Genomic DNA, 13,435 nt, shown 5'->3' with positions numbered 1-13,435 from the left:
GACAGGCTTTCCTCTTTGCTGTACTGTAAGTTGCATATTGCAGTTTGAAGTGCTGGTTACCCGATAAGGCTGAAACCGACACTCAATATGTAGTCTGTTGTCTCCCTCTGCTGAAACGGAGGCTGTTAAATGACTTGTAGATATTTGATAAGCACTACATGTGTATTGCAGATCACTCAGTGACCCTGTCATGTTGGTAGGGAACGATCTTTTTGCAGATTGACTAAAGCGGGTAAATCAGAACACGGTGTTAACTTCCTGAGAGTCTGTTTTGATTCTTCGTGAAGTGGGTATTATGATTTGAAGTGTTAAAATGTATCAACCGCTTTCATGCACTGCTGCAGAAGTTCTCTTGTTAGATTAAAACTGTATACTTGGTTTGAAAACGTGCTTATGTTGCGCCCCTGAAAACAGGGAGAAATGATCACAAAGCGTGAGCGATGTTTTCCTTCATAACAGCATTTACTTACTCATACTCATATCTTTCCACATATATAAAATCAAACCACAAAAACAATTTTTAAAAATGTATGTTTTGCAATAAACCAGCAATTTATTAGTGTTTTGCAGTATTTTTTCTTCTTAATTAGTGAGAAAGGTCTAGTCTGTCTTGGACTTGAATGTCTACATTCCGTGTCAACACAAGTTAACTCAGTCTTTTTTGCGGAACGCTTAGGGCTGGGTGATATGGAATTACACCATATATATGTTATATATATATATAAATGCCACCCTTACTAGTGTTTGTCATATTTAGCTATTTAGTAATATTCATTATTCTTTTCTCATATAAATATATTTATTTCAGAAAAAGATTGGCCTATATTATTTCATAGGCTATTTTTATTTAAGATATTTTTTTATTTAAATGTGCACTTTGGCTTTGACTTTGACTGAGCATTTGCTCTCACTTTGCGATAAAAATATTGGGATATATATCGAATATCGATATTCAGCCTAAATATATTGGGATATGACTTTTGGTCCATATTGCCCAGCCCTAGGAACGATTCGCCTTCAAAATAAAAGCACTGTTGTTGTATTGATTTCTAATTTGCAGTTAACCTCACATGGGCCGGAAAGGGACAACAAACGGGCCAATGTGGTCCGCAGGCCACCTCATGCCCAGGATTAGTACTGCTTTAGATCATGTAAGAACAGTGGCGGACTCCATGGTTGAAAAAGCGCGCTAAAGTGCCCTCTAGAGTGGTGAAAACGAGAGGAAGTGCCTTATTGGCTGCCCTTTACACGTGTAAAAAAATGCTCCCGGACGCCCCTAGATGGTTTGGTTCGAAACTTTTAATTGTCTGTACCATATCATTAATTACTTTGATCTGGATCTCCTTTTAACTTAATGCTAATATGTCATCATACATGATGCATCATCGCTTTTTGCGTGCTGGTGGGGCTCCATGTTGTGCCGAATGTGCCCTTTTTATTTTTTCGCCCCTGCCCTTCTAACAATCTGAGTCCGCCACTGTGTAAGAAGACGCAACATGGTGTTTCGATGGCAGCCCGGAGCTTGCGTTACCGCTTCCGGCCACTAGATGTCGCTGTCCCCCTCAGTGTTGACTGCAGCGGCATGCAGCAGCAGCCTGTCAGAGGCAGCACAGGGACGGAAACTCAAGCAGCTCCGCTCCGTATATTTCCACTCACCCTCCGTTTTAGGGATTCATTCATCCAAGTCAGAGCTGCTGCTCGGTCTGTCCGGACGGACGGAATCTGCCCATCCAGCTGTTTCTACCCCTTCATCCAGCGGTGCGCTGCGTCCGAATCTGCGTCCGCGAAGGTCAGACGCATCATTTTTGATCAGCGGACCTGGCAACTTTTTTTAAAATTCCTCTCGTCCTGATCGGCGGTAAATCACCCGGAGATTCTTGCAGCATTCAGCGGCCGCTGGTGAGTCTTCCTGCCGGTGTTTTCATGAGGTGCGTCCCCTCCGGACACAGCACTGCAACACTGAGGTGTATTAATGATCCAACCTGTGGTCAGACCAGGAGCTTTCATATTCTACTAACAGAATAAAAATAGGGAGACCTGGAAGAATCTCTCATGACATAAAAGAATATTTCTCTCATATCTGGCAATGTGTTTTGGTATTCTTTGACTTTTAATGGTCATTGTTTTTGCTTTATATTTAAAAATGTTGCATTCAGTGTCTCATAATATTTGTTTATTCCAACATGAACATTTCTGTAACATCTTAAAGTTGAACAGCTCTTTCTAGGCAGACAACTGGGCTGTTAAATGGGAACACATCAGTTTTCAGTAATACAATCACAATAGTGCATCTCCTGTTCAATCTTCATGCAAATGCAGTTTGATCTTACTTTGCTGCTTGATCTCCCTCCACCTTCCCCTATTGAGTTTCGAGGACGTCATTTGCATTCATGAGCAGCTCTGAGTGTTACATAATAGCCCGCATCTCAATGGGATTTAGGGTCAGTCGACACATCCTACAAGGGTGCCTGCCAAGCCGGCTCCAGGGGACTCCCAAGTCCTGAAGGAGGCTGTGGGTGGGATGCCAGCAGAAAAAAAGATTAGGGGAATAAAGGCTAGATAAGATTAACATCCTCTGAGACAGGTTACAGCTGATATAAACATAAAATGGATAAGTTACAGTGGTGGAATGTAACTAAGTAAGTTTACTCAAGTACTTAATTTAAGTAGGTAGTTGCATTACTTGCAGTACTGCAAACAAATAGATTAGATTCAACTTTATTGTCATTGCACATATCACAAGAACAAAGCAACGAAATGCAGATAGCATCTAACCAGAAGTGCTTAAGCAGTAATTAAGTGAATCATATTGCAATATATACAGGAATTAATTGTATAAAAATGCAGTATATGTCAGTATAGATTATATAATAAATAAAAAATAAATAAATGCAGATCTAACTGTACATTAGTGCAAGTATATATATATATATATATATATATATATATATATATGTATATATATACATATACACACACGTACATATACACATATACACACATGTTGAACACTTTTAAAGTGAATTTAACTCTTAAAACAAGATAAATAACCTAACACTTCTAAATCTAAAGTTGTTTTTTTTAATCTTGGTAAGAAACAAATAATTATCAGTGCACTCTGCTTGGTCCAGTTCATCGCTGCTTGCAGCTTTAATTTATCTTGTTTTAAGAGTTAATTTCTTATTTTAAGCGTCCAACATGCTTATTTCTAGATTTAATAATCTGAATTTAAGAAATCTTGTCAAGTGAAATTATCTGTCCATGCAGCAAGATCATTTCCCTCAGATTTAGTGTTTTTATCTTGTTTTTAGACATCCATTTTTTTTTTTTTTTGCAGTGTGTACTTTACTGGAGTATTTTCACATTTGTAACTTTATAATTATTACTCCACTACATTTAGCTGACAGCTTTAGGTTACTTATTACTTTTCAGAAGATTTACTTGAAGAACATATGATCAATTTAAATGATAATATATTTGGAATATATAAAACAATCTGAGTGGGTCCATTCTGCACAACAAGTACTTTTACTTTTGATACTTCAAGTACATTTTGATGCTGATACTTTTGGACTTTTACTAAAGTAAGTTTTTAATGCAGGACTTTTACTTGTAGTGGAGTAATTTTACAGTGTGCTATTAGTTCTTTTACGAAAGTAAGTGATCTGAATACTTTTCCCACCATTGACTTTGTGTTATTTGCACTTTTTTTTTGGCTACTTGTCTTATTAGTTGCTCTGTAAATTAATATTTGAAATGGATAATATTTGATCACCTTCATAAATCTGATGCTGTCAACACATGAATGCATAAATAATAAAATCATATAATATTTACAATGAAATATCGCTCTTGAAGTGGCCTTTCTGCATCATAAATACCTTTACTTTTAGTACTCTTAAAGGTACCCTGAAGTTTTGATGCCAGTAGTGCTATGGGGCAGTTTTTATGAGCTTGAGCTAACTCAGCTTAGGTCATCTTTAACTACATATTGTTGCCAATGTTCTTTAATTTGAGTAAAAAACCTTTACTTGTATGAAAGTATACTTTACAATGTTGTATTTCTACCTAAGCAAAGGATTTGACTTCTTCCTTCCACCTCAGATGACTCATAGAAAGCTTGTTTTCTTCCGTTCGTCAGAAGAGAAAGACAAAATCTTCTCAGACAGAAGTGCTTATGATGAAAAAAAGTTTGCTCAAACAAGGCCAAACAAGTCCAGAACCTATCCATATGAGGGCAGTCTGACAGAGACCTGTCACCTCTGGATGAAAACACAAGCCTTGAGTACTGAACTCTTTCTCCTGCTTGTTTCACTGGTCTCCCTTCAGAGGCAGTGCACCAGTTCACTGTATGTATTTAGATGACAGGCCTGTGGTTTGAAGGCTTTCTATAGCCTGTGGTGCAACAGGTCTCCTCCCATGGTTTGGAGCTCAGAGGTCTGTAATCTCCCTGAACCACAGCACCACCACCCAGATTCATTTCTCAGGGTAAATTTGACACAAAAGCCAGCTGGGCATACAGTGGAAAAAACTATACACGTGCCCTGTTTGACAGTTTGGATGGGGTCCCTGTAGAGCAGAGCTCCATGGGTACAAAAGGATGAATTGTGGATACGAGACAGAGGGCAACGGGTTCACTATTGGTCCATGCTCTGGATTTATGACCATTGATTCTGGCTAAAGAAATGATTGCTTATATTTAGGGCCGGGACTTGAACACGTTAATTAAGAATAATTAATTACACAAAAATGAATGCGTAAAAAAAATTGAATTGATGCACTTATTTTTGCACCGAGGAACGCTTCTCACTGGATGAGTTTCAGGCGGACCGATTATACTGGAGCACCAACTAGCGTTCATGAGTTCAGACAACAACAAACCACAGTGAACATGAAGGAAGAAGCTGATGAGAGCGCTTTGGTTGGCCCCGTGGATGATGGGACATTTTGTTACAAAAACAAACGGATGGAAGCGTCGATAAGAGCATGGTTGTGTTGCTATGGACAACAAGGAATTCACATATCACTGCAGCACATCCAGCCTCAAGTATCACCTCAATGCAAAACATCTAGCGGCTAGTGTGGTAGCTAGCGTGGATTGTGTTTTACTTAAAAAACCAAAGTATTATAGTTTACAGAAGGTCTACCTACCTATTGGCTTCTGAAATATACTATATTTCTAAATATGCTATTGCTACACTTGATGGCAAAAATTGCACTGGTCTGTTGGACTTGAACAAAAATAAGCAATATTTTTGTTGCTTAAGCTTATGTATTCAGTCATTATTCAATGGTATACTATAAATCCATGTGAAAAAATTTACTTTTCACTGTTCTTTCTGTTAAAATGAAAGTGTTTCAAATCTGTACTTTTTAGTTTACGTCTGAAAAGCAGCAACAGTGCTTTATTTTGGCAGTCATATATCGAAGTAGCTGCCAGGGTTGGCTGGTGTTAACATATTCAAACTGGTTTAACATTACACCAAACATATTCAGACCAGTATACTGAAAATTATCACCAGGTGTTGCTGTTGACCTAGCAGCTGCTCCCGGTGGAACATAACGAGACTGAGACTCGATACACCATCTTAATTCCACTCTTGACCCAAAAATTGATTGAAACTCACCTTTTTAAAGGCCGTCTTTTCTTTAAATGGGCTCAGAGAAGTCGAGGAAACTGAGGGGAGGATGCTTCCAGAGGAGAGATAAGCGAGGATACACGAGTGCAGCCTATGTGGAAGAGTTATCGCAACATGGCTATAAATGCTCCATCCCCAGCTCTAGAATGTATTATCAGCGATAGATTTCATATGGGTATATTACTTTTTAAAGACTACAAAGGACATTTCAGACATGCAAACACAAATACAGGAACAAAATAAATGTCATCCCATCAATAAAAAGAGGTTGATGAATTATTCAGACGAACATAAAAACTAAATTGTAGAGGGTCTTTGTCGTTTTTTTCTTTTTTGTTAAGCCCAGTGAAAGGTGATATAGCTCCTCACACGGTATAAGGAAAGGATGTTGTTTAAAAGTGACTCAAGGACGTCCCATTTCCCAACTGACGATATCTCTGTCCTTGCCTCTTCACCTCATAACTTGACGTTTTGGGATGGACCTCATAAATGAGGGTTTAGTGACTCCAGTCCACTTTGTGGCACTAATGCCACTCACACTGAAAAAAATAAATCAAATAAATAAATAAATATAATAATAATGATAATAACAACAATAATAATAAGCAGTTAGTTAACTGTATAACTGGTAGTACAACTGCCAGACTGTTTATTCCCATATTGCCTCATCTTTTTTTACGGCTCACCTAGGGCTGGGCGATATGGACCAAAAGTCATATCCCAATATATTTAGGCTGAATATCGATACGATATATATCCTGATATTATTGCAAAGTGAGAGCAAATATTTAGTCAAAGCCAAATGTGACATGTCACAAGTAGTTTTTTTCTTGAAAGTTTTTGTTTAAGTGAACATAAATACTGTAAAATCAAAGCTCCATAAAGTGCACATTTAAAAGGAAAGAAAATTAAGTATATCCATGTATGCAATTTGGTATAATTATATATCTCACCTCTTTCATCGGTTTCAAATTCAAAATGCTGCCATATTGGCCCAGTTTTAGTTTTCTTTGAGACTACCTCTACGATGCACATCTTCGCTCCTCCCAGTTTCACTGAAATGGGAGTAACTCAACTGAGCAGTAAGTTGCACACTAGTGGCTGTTGTTTTGTTAACAAACAAACAAAATATTATATCAGTTATGTTATACTGTTTATGAATAATGCAGTAAGTTGGATTTAGCGGCGTGGCGCTGTTGGCACAGTTTGCTGACGTGGCAAAACTGGAAATCGCCCCAACTCTATAAGCTTTTACTTGGCGCAGTTTAAACTTGTTTTTGCTGTAGCAGCAGTTATACTGATTTTTGTCCTGGATACTTTCTGTAAACTTTTGTAACACTGTTACTGCTCTTTGTGTTTATTGTAGCAATGTAGTTAGTGCTATTTATTTTGAATGCGTCATTGTGACAATACACGTAGGTGTAACCTATTACATTATTTTGAATTTTTGCAATAGTCTGACTCATTTTAATATCCACAGAGAGATAAAGAGAGACAACTAGTCTGCTATAACGATGCGTCACTGTGCTGATTTTAGCAGCCACTTCAGCTGCACTAAAGTCTTTTATCCTGTGACTTCATTACACGACTGAGGTGTGTGTGTGTGTGAGAGAGAGACAGAGGGTGGTGGGTGGAGGCCATAAATGGCAAAATGTGAAAAAGAATGGCCGTGTCGGTGTGGAGACACTGCTGTGTGTGGCTCTCTCTGGTGGTTCCCTGCTGCTCCGTGGGAGAGCCAGGAAACGCTGCAGTGGTTTGTGTGTGTGCGTCCAGTAATATGTGTGAGATGTGAAAAAGAGCAGAGAGAAAGCAAGATTTTTAAAGTGAGATACAAGGCAGGGAGACAGCTGAACAAAGCCTCTTGTAAGATCTGTACAAGCTGTGTATGTGGGTTGTTGCTGCTCTTTTTGGGAATACCTTGTGTAGACTGTAAACAAAATATGAATGAACACATTTCATCCTCAAACCCTCTGTCTTTCTGTTGTAACAAGTTTTCAGTTGGTCTGGTTTGTTTCTCATCAATATGCTGCAGTGATTGGTTATTACAGTTAGGCCCCATCTGAACAGCAGAAAATGGTTTCAACATTTAGGGAAATGTTTTTTTCTCCCTCATGACTCTCAAACAGTTGGTTAGCTTAGCTTTGCTCATCCGATGATACCTACCAGCACCTGGCTAGCACGTTATATTTCGTTTGTTTAGAGTGCAGGATTGTCCTTAAAAAGCAATGTATAGTAAGGGTGCACCGATTGCAATTTTCTGGCCGATCACTGATTTTTAAAAAGCCTGACCTGCCGATTCCGAATTTGAATCTTATTTTATTGAAAAACAATAACACAGCAGTATTTTTCTTTAACAAATAAAGGAAATCACAATGTCTGAGGCAATTAATAACATATTGAACTTAAAATAAATAGCAACAATTTACCGGACAAACTAACCAACATTGAATGCATTGTGTTTACAAACACCTACCGACATTAACTTGCATATTATACCTTTAACCCACACATAAAAAGCTAAATGCTAAGCCAACTGGTCTCTGGCTGTAGAACAGGGATGGGCAACTGGAGGCCCGGGGGTTGCATACGGCCCGCACCCTCACTTGAAGTGGCCCTCAGTACAACTAAAAAAAGAAATCACAGTAAATGGTTATTTTTTATTTGCTTCAAATATTTATACCTATTTATACTGTTATACATGCATTTGAGCATGAAATATGTTAAGTTACTGCACTGTAAACTTATTCAAAATTGCAGTTTCATCATATCTGGTTAAGTGCACGGTCCTATATGTGGCCCTGTGGTAGTGTCGATGAAAAATCGTGGCCCACTCCAGCATTTAAGTTGCCCACCCCCGCTGTAGAATGACACATAGAAGTTTTTTTCTCATTTCAGATCCCTACCAGCAAGATGACCTAATTCATCTGTGTCTTGCAAAACAGTTCCAAATTACTGTTGAAAAGTAAATATGAGATATGATGACAATGGTGACAGTACTCTGGGAAAAGAGTCTACTCTATATCTGGCTAAGTTATTGTTTAAAACCTTTTGACAGTCATAATCAAGATGACAGAGAACCTAAAGATAACAGTTGACAGAGCTTTAGTTGTGGCCTACACTGTACGGATGACAGTTAATTCACCTACCTTGGAAGACTGTATTACCATCTCATAAATGCTTTAAACACCTCAAAATGAACTGGAAAGACAGAACAAAAAGTTGCTGCTGTCACTGTTATCACCATTACAACATGACTACAATATAACGCACTGTTTTGGCTGTGCTGTCTGGTTGGTTGAATCATGGAGTCCACATTAATCATCATAAAAACAATAATATTTAAAGACGCTGGCGGCTGCCATGATGGCCCTTGCTGAGACACAGAGATGGATTATCGACCTCCACTTGAGCCACACCAGGCGGCACACAGTCACACCATATATGGGCATGTGTGCGTTGGAATAAAAGGAAAAAAGGTTAGCTTAAACTCCAAGTGTGTGTGCTTCAGTGGATGAGGAATGGAAGTTGGCCACTTCATAACTTCAACCAGTGTGAAGCCGACTAACATGTCTCTGGCACTGACACACACACAAACACATTTTTCAGCTTTTATTTAAGCAGGCGGGTGTACTGAACGTCTGTTTTCAGTTTTCTCCCATTTTTCTTGCCATATTTCAACCAACAGAAACTAACGCAGTGTAGAGATTTTGTTGACAGCCACTGATGATAGCTCATTTCTCAAACATAGCTGATACTTCATGCTATATATTGTTTTACGCAACTGCCAGATGTGTTTGAAAGCCAGTTTTCTGTCACCTTTGATCATAAACTGAGTGTTTTATTATGACATTTATATATAACATTTTTGGAATTAGTCAGCTTTGCATGGCCAGATGTGCCCCCTGATCACATGAGGGTTTTGTTTGACAAGAGAAACATACACTGAAAAAAAGAGATTTTTTGGCCCTGTAATTATGATTTCAATCATCTTTATAAATTCTACAAAGAATATGAATTCAGTGCTTTTACTTTAAAATAGCAATTTTTCATGTAGTGCATTACTTAGTTATTGTTTGTTATTATTAGGGCCGGGACTCGATTAAAAAAAAAAATCTAATTAATTAGAGGCTTTGTAATTGATTAATCGTAATTAATCGCATTTTAATTGCATATAAATATTTGACCTGAGAACAGTGAGAAGTAATTTTTTTCACATGGATTTTTAGTATACCATTGAATAATGACTGAATACATAAGCTTAAGCAACAAAAATATTGTTTATTTTTGTTCAAGTCCAACAGACCAGTGCAATTTTTGCCATTAAGTGTAGCAATAGCATATTTAGAAATATAGTACATTTCAGAAATTCAGGTAGCCTATAGGTAGGTAGACCTTCTGTAAACTATAATACTTTGTTTTTTTAAGTAAAACACAATCCACGCTAGCTACCACACTAGCCGCTAGCTGCTATATGTTTTGCATTGAGGTGATACTTGAGGCTCGATGTGCTGCGGTGATATGTGAATTCCTTGTTGCATGGCAACACAACCATGCTCTTATCGACGCTTCCATCCATTGGTTTTTTGTAACAAAATGTCCCATCATCCACGGGGCCAACCAAAGCGTCTCATCAGCTTCTTCCTTCATGTTCACTGTGGTTTGTTGTTGTCTGAACTCATGAACGCTAGTTGGTGCTCCAGTATAATCGGTCCGCCTGAAACTCATCCAGTGAGAAAAGTTCCGTGGTGCAAAAATAAGTAAAAAGTAAAAATTTTTTAACGCGTTCATTTTTGTGTAATTAATTAATCTTAATTAACGCGTTAAAGTCCCGGCCCTAGTTATTATGTGTCCTCAGTTTTGTATGTAAATTTAATCATTTGATCCAAGTAATATTCACTAAACCAGTTCATTTTCTTAATTAGTTGATATTTCCAAGTAAAATGTAATTGAGGGACATCAGTGAATCCGAAATTTACTTGTGCATTTTCATAAAAAAAATAAGTGGTTCTATTAAATAAATATTGCTTAGAAACAGCCTTAGTAAAGATTACACACATTAAACACTTTCTGTGTGGAAAAACTTGCCGAGCTTTTTTTAAGTAAATGTCACTCCAATTTTTTTCAGTGGGCAGATGTTGATGTGTTTTATGATAGAAAAAACAAATACTGAGAATGATGACAGTTTGAGCCAATAAAAATCTGGATTCTTACTTTATAGCAGAAACAATCTGCATCTTGCAAAAATGCATTAGCGATAAAATGTAATGTCTCCAGAATGTTAGGTAAACAGCATTCACCTTGACTGCCATACCACTTTCATTCCATCCAGCTTGGCTTTTAACTCTAAACCCACAGACATTTCTCAACCCATAGAAGTATATCACTATTCAGCTTCAGCTGAAACATTAGCACTATGTTTTCAACCCATAATGACAGAACAACATTGTTTGTTCATCTGCTCCTCGCTGCATTACATGTATTACCTGACCTGACATTCTGATGGCTGCAGATTGTAGCAGGTGCTCAGTGTTATACCGTTAGATTTAAGTGACACTGTAGGCTATTCAGTTTCTAATTCAATTTGGGCCAGATTTAAAAACCACAAAATGCAGATGGGAAAGACCTTTTCATCGTCTATCTGCTGCTCTGACGAATATGTGAAATAGGCAAGTAATTTTAAAAAAACACAGTCCCAACACAGCTCTGAAAACCTTATGGGAAAGGGATCTGAACATAACATTTACAGAAAAGGATTGGGATACAATTGTTGGAATCTAGCCTGGCTAACACCAGACTAATCACAAATTAGATTAGTCTGGAAACCAGCAATTAATTTGGCCAAATCCTGTCGGAAGCAAGGCTAAAACATCCTTTTTCATGGTGAAACAGGAGTTTAAAGTCAGACGTTGTTCTTTTAAAATAAACTTTGGCTTTAAACTATCTAGAACACTGTCTACAGCTAGATCCAAAGAGAGTTTCGCATCTGCTGCAGCCATGTTGGATCTGTAAGAAAACTACAAAACTACAAGCTTCCATCTGTCGAGTAGTATGCGTCATCGTCTTGCCGTCCCTCCCCGTTCTGTGATTGGATCCCTAAAACAGGGCTAAGAAACGGCCAAAGTTTCCAGACTGTTTGCAGGTTTGAAATGAAATCGAGTGTGCAAGGCAGTATGGGTATACCCAGGCTAGATCTTAACATAACATTTACAGAAAATGATTGGGATACAATTGTTGGAAGTCTCCAGGGATATCAAAATAAGGTTAATTCAACTTAAAATCCTTCATTGATTCTACTGGTACCCAAATAGGTTATTCAGGCTAGGGATGAAAGATACACCGGACTGTTGGAGGTGTGTAGGGGAGATGGGTTCCCTAACACATGCACGATGATCATGCCCAAAGATTGATGAGATTATCACAGAGGTCATAAGAGTGGATTTTGAGTTCTGCCCCAGTCTTTACATATTAGGTAACCCTAAACCCATGGGCCATATTGTAAAACCCTTAACCAATTGGATTCAGACAAGTATAATGATTGGTAAACAGATGATAATGAGAAAGTGGAAAGATGCAGAGAGCCCGGTATTTCAAGATTGGCTTACAGAGTTAGGCAAAGTAGCTGCTATTGAAAGGATATCCTATAGTATAACAAATGATATTGATAAATATAATGAGAAATGGGGAATGTTTTTAAGGCTATATTCTTTACATTAAAAATGTATCTGCATGCACTGATCATTATGGGCTGTTCTTGGGGTACTAGTATGGAAATGAAGGTGGAGTCGGGATTACAGGGATCTGTTTACTGGAAGACTACCTGTAGACAGTGAATTTCACATGTGATAATGAATAGACATGCAAAAGTGTGGTGGTTGTCTCCTATTAAGACGGTTTAATATATTGAGCATGGATTCATTTTACCTGTCTTGGACTTCTTATGTACCTATTTTTTATTTTATTGTTTTTACTTTTATGTTTTTGTTGTCATACGATGTGTATTATGGGATTAGAACACTGACATAAATCGCGCACTCGTAATGAGACCCGCGCGCGCACATATAGTTTTTTCGAGCGCTTTCAAATCACTCATGAGCTATTTTGTATCCTGCATCTCTGCTCCCTAGAGCAATATTGTAGCCTGAGAGGAGAAAAATACGCTTTGCGCGCATGGGGGTCCGCTCTACTCTGCTCGCAAGTAACACTTTCACCTGCGCGTGCGCCCATCGTCTGCAAAACTTTCCTCAGCTCGTGCGCGAGTGTCTGGTGATTGACATGCCCTGGGCGGGCATGTCAATCACCATTGTATGGTTGGTTGAGCGACTTTGCTGATTAGACAGCAAGGTAAGGCAGCTCCACGAGGACAAACGGGACAAATCTCACAGCACTGAATGCCTGAATAACATGGATTGTGATTTGGTGCTATATATTGCCTTGACTTGAAAGTTTGCAAAATGTCACACAGAGCAATGTACTTCAATATGCTTGTCTGAGCACTGTCTTTTGTTTCCTCCATCGTTGACATTAATCTGATAAAACGCTCTGATTTTTGTAACATGGATCCTGTTGCACACAAAAACTGTAAATTCTTTATTTTGATAAAACTTTTTTGTTCATATTCTAGATGTAATTATTTGTCCCTGAAAATTATAAACGTAGTTTATTAAATTATCGAAAAAAAACCCTTCAATACATGCTTGAGCATTCATGCAGGAAAAATATATTTTTTAAAAAGTGTCGCTCGCAAGCAGAGGAGAGCGGACCCCCGCGCGTGCAAATATTTTTCTCCTCGCAAGCTA

The 13,435-nt window shown here is 38.1% G+C and overlaps 1 protein-coding gene across 4 annotated transcripts in view; it reads left to right on the top strand.

Moving 5' to 3' along the window:
- Positions 1-1,586: 1,586 nt before the first annotated feature.
- Positions 1,587-13,435, top strand: part of rerg (RAS-like, estrogen-regulated, growth inhibitor) — an 88,263-nt gene continuing 76,414 nt past the window's right edge. For 2 of the 4 annotated variants that reach the window (XM_059325712.1, XM_059325711.1), the window contains exon 1: positions 1,587-1,899. The gene's annotated coding sequence lies outside the window, so the exon portion shown is untranslated. Of the gene's footprint in view, positions 1,929-13,435 lie in introns of all 4 variants that reach the window. The other 2 variants (XM_059325714.1, XM_059325713.1) reach the window with 1 other exon arrangement.

The sequence above is a fragment of the Centropristis striata genome, chromosome 22 (genome assembly GCF_030273125.1).
Source record: "Centropristis striata isolate RG_2023a ecotype Rhode Island chromosome 22, C.striata_1.0, whole genome shotgun sequence".
Taxonomy (NCBI): Eukaryota; Metazoa; Chordata; class Actinopteri; order Perciformes; family Serranidae; genus Centropristis; species Centropristis striata.
Note: the sequence above shows the minus strand (reverse complement) of the source record. Positions and strands in the feature narration are given on the sequence as shown.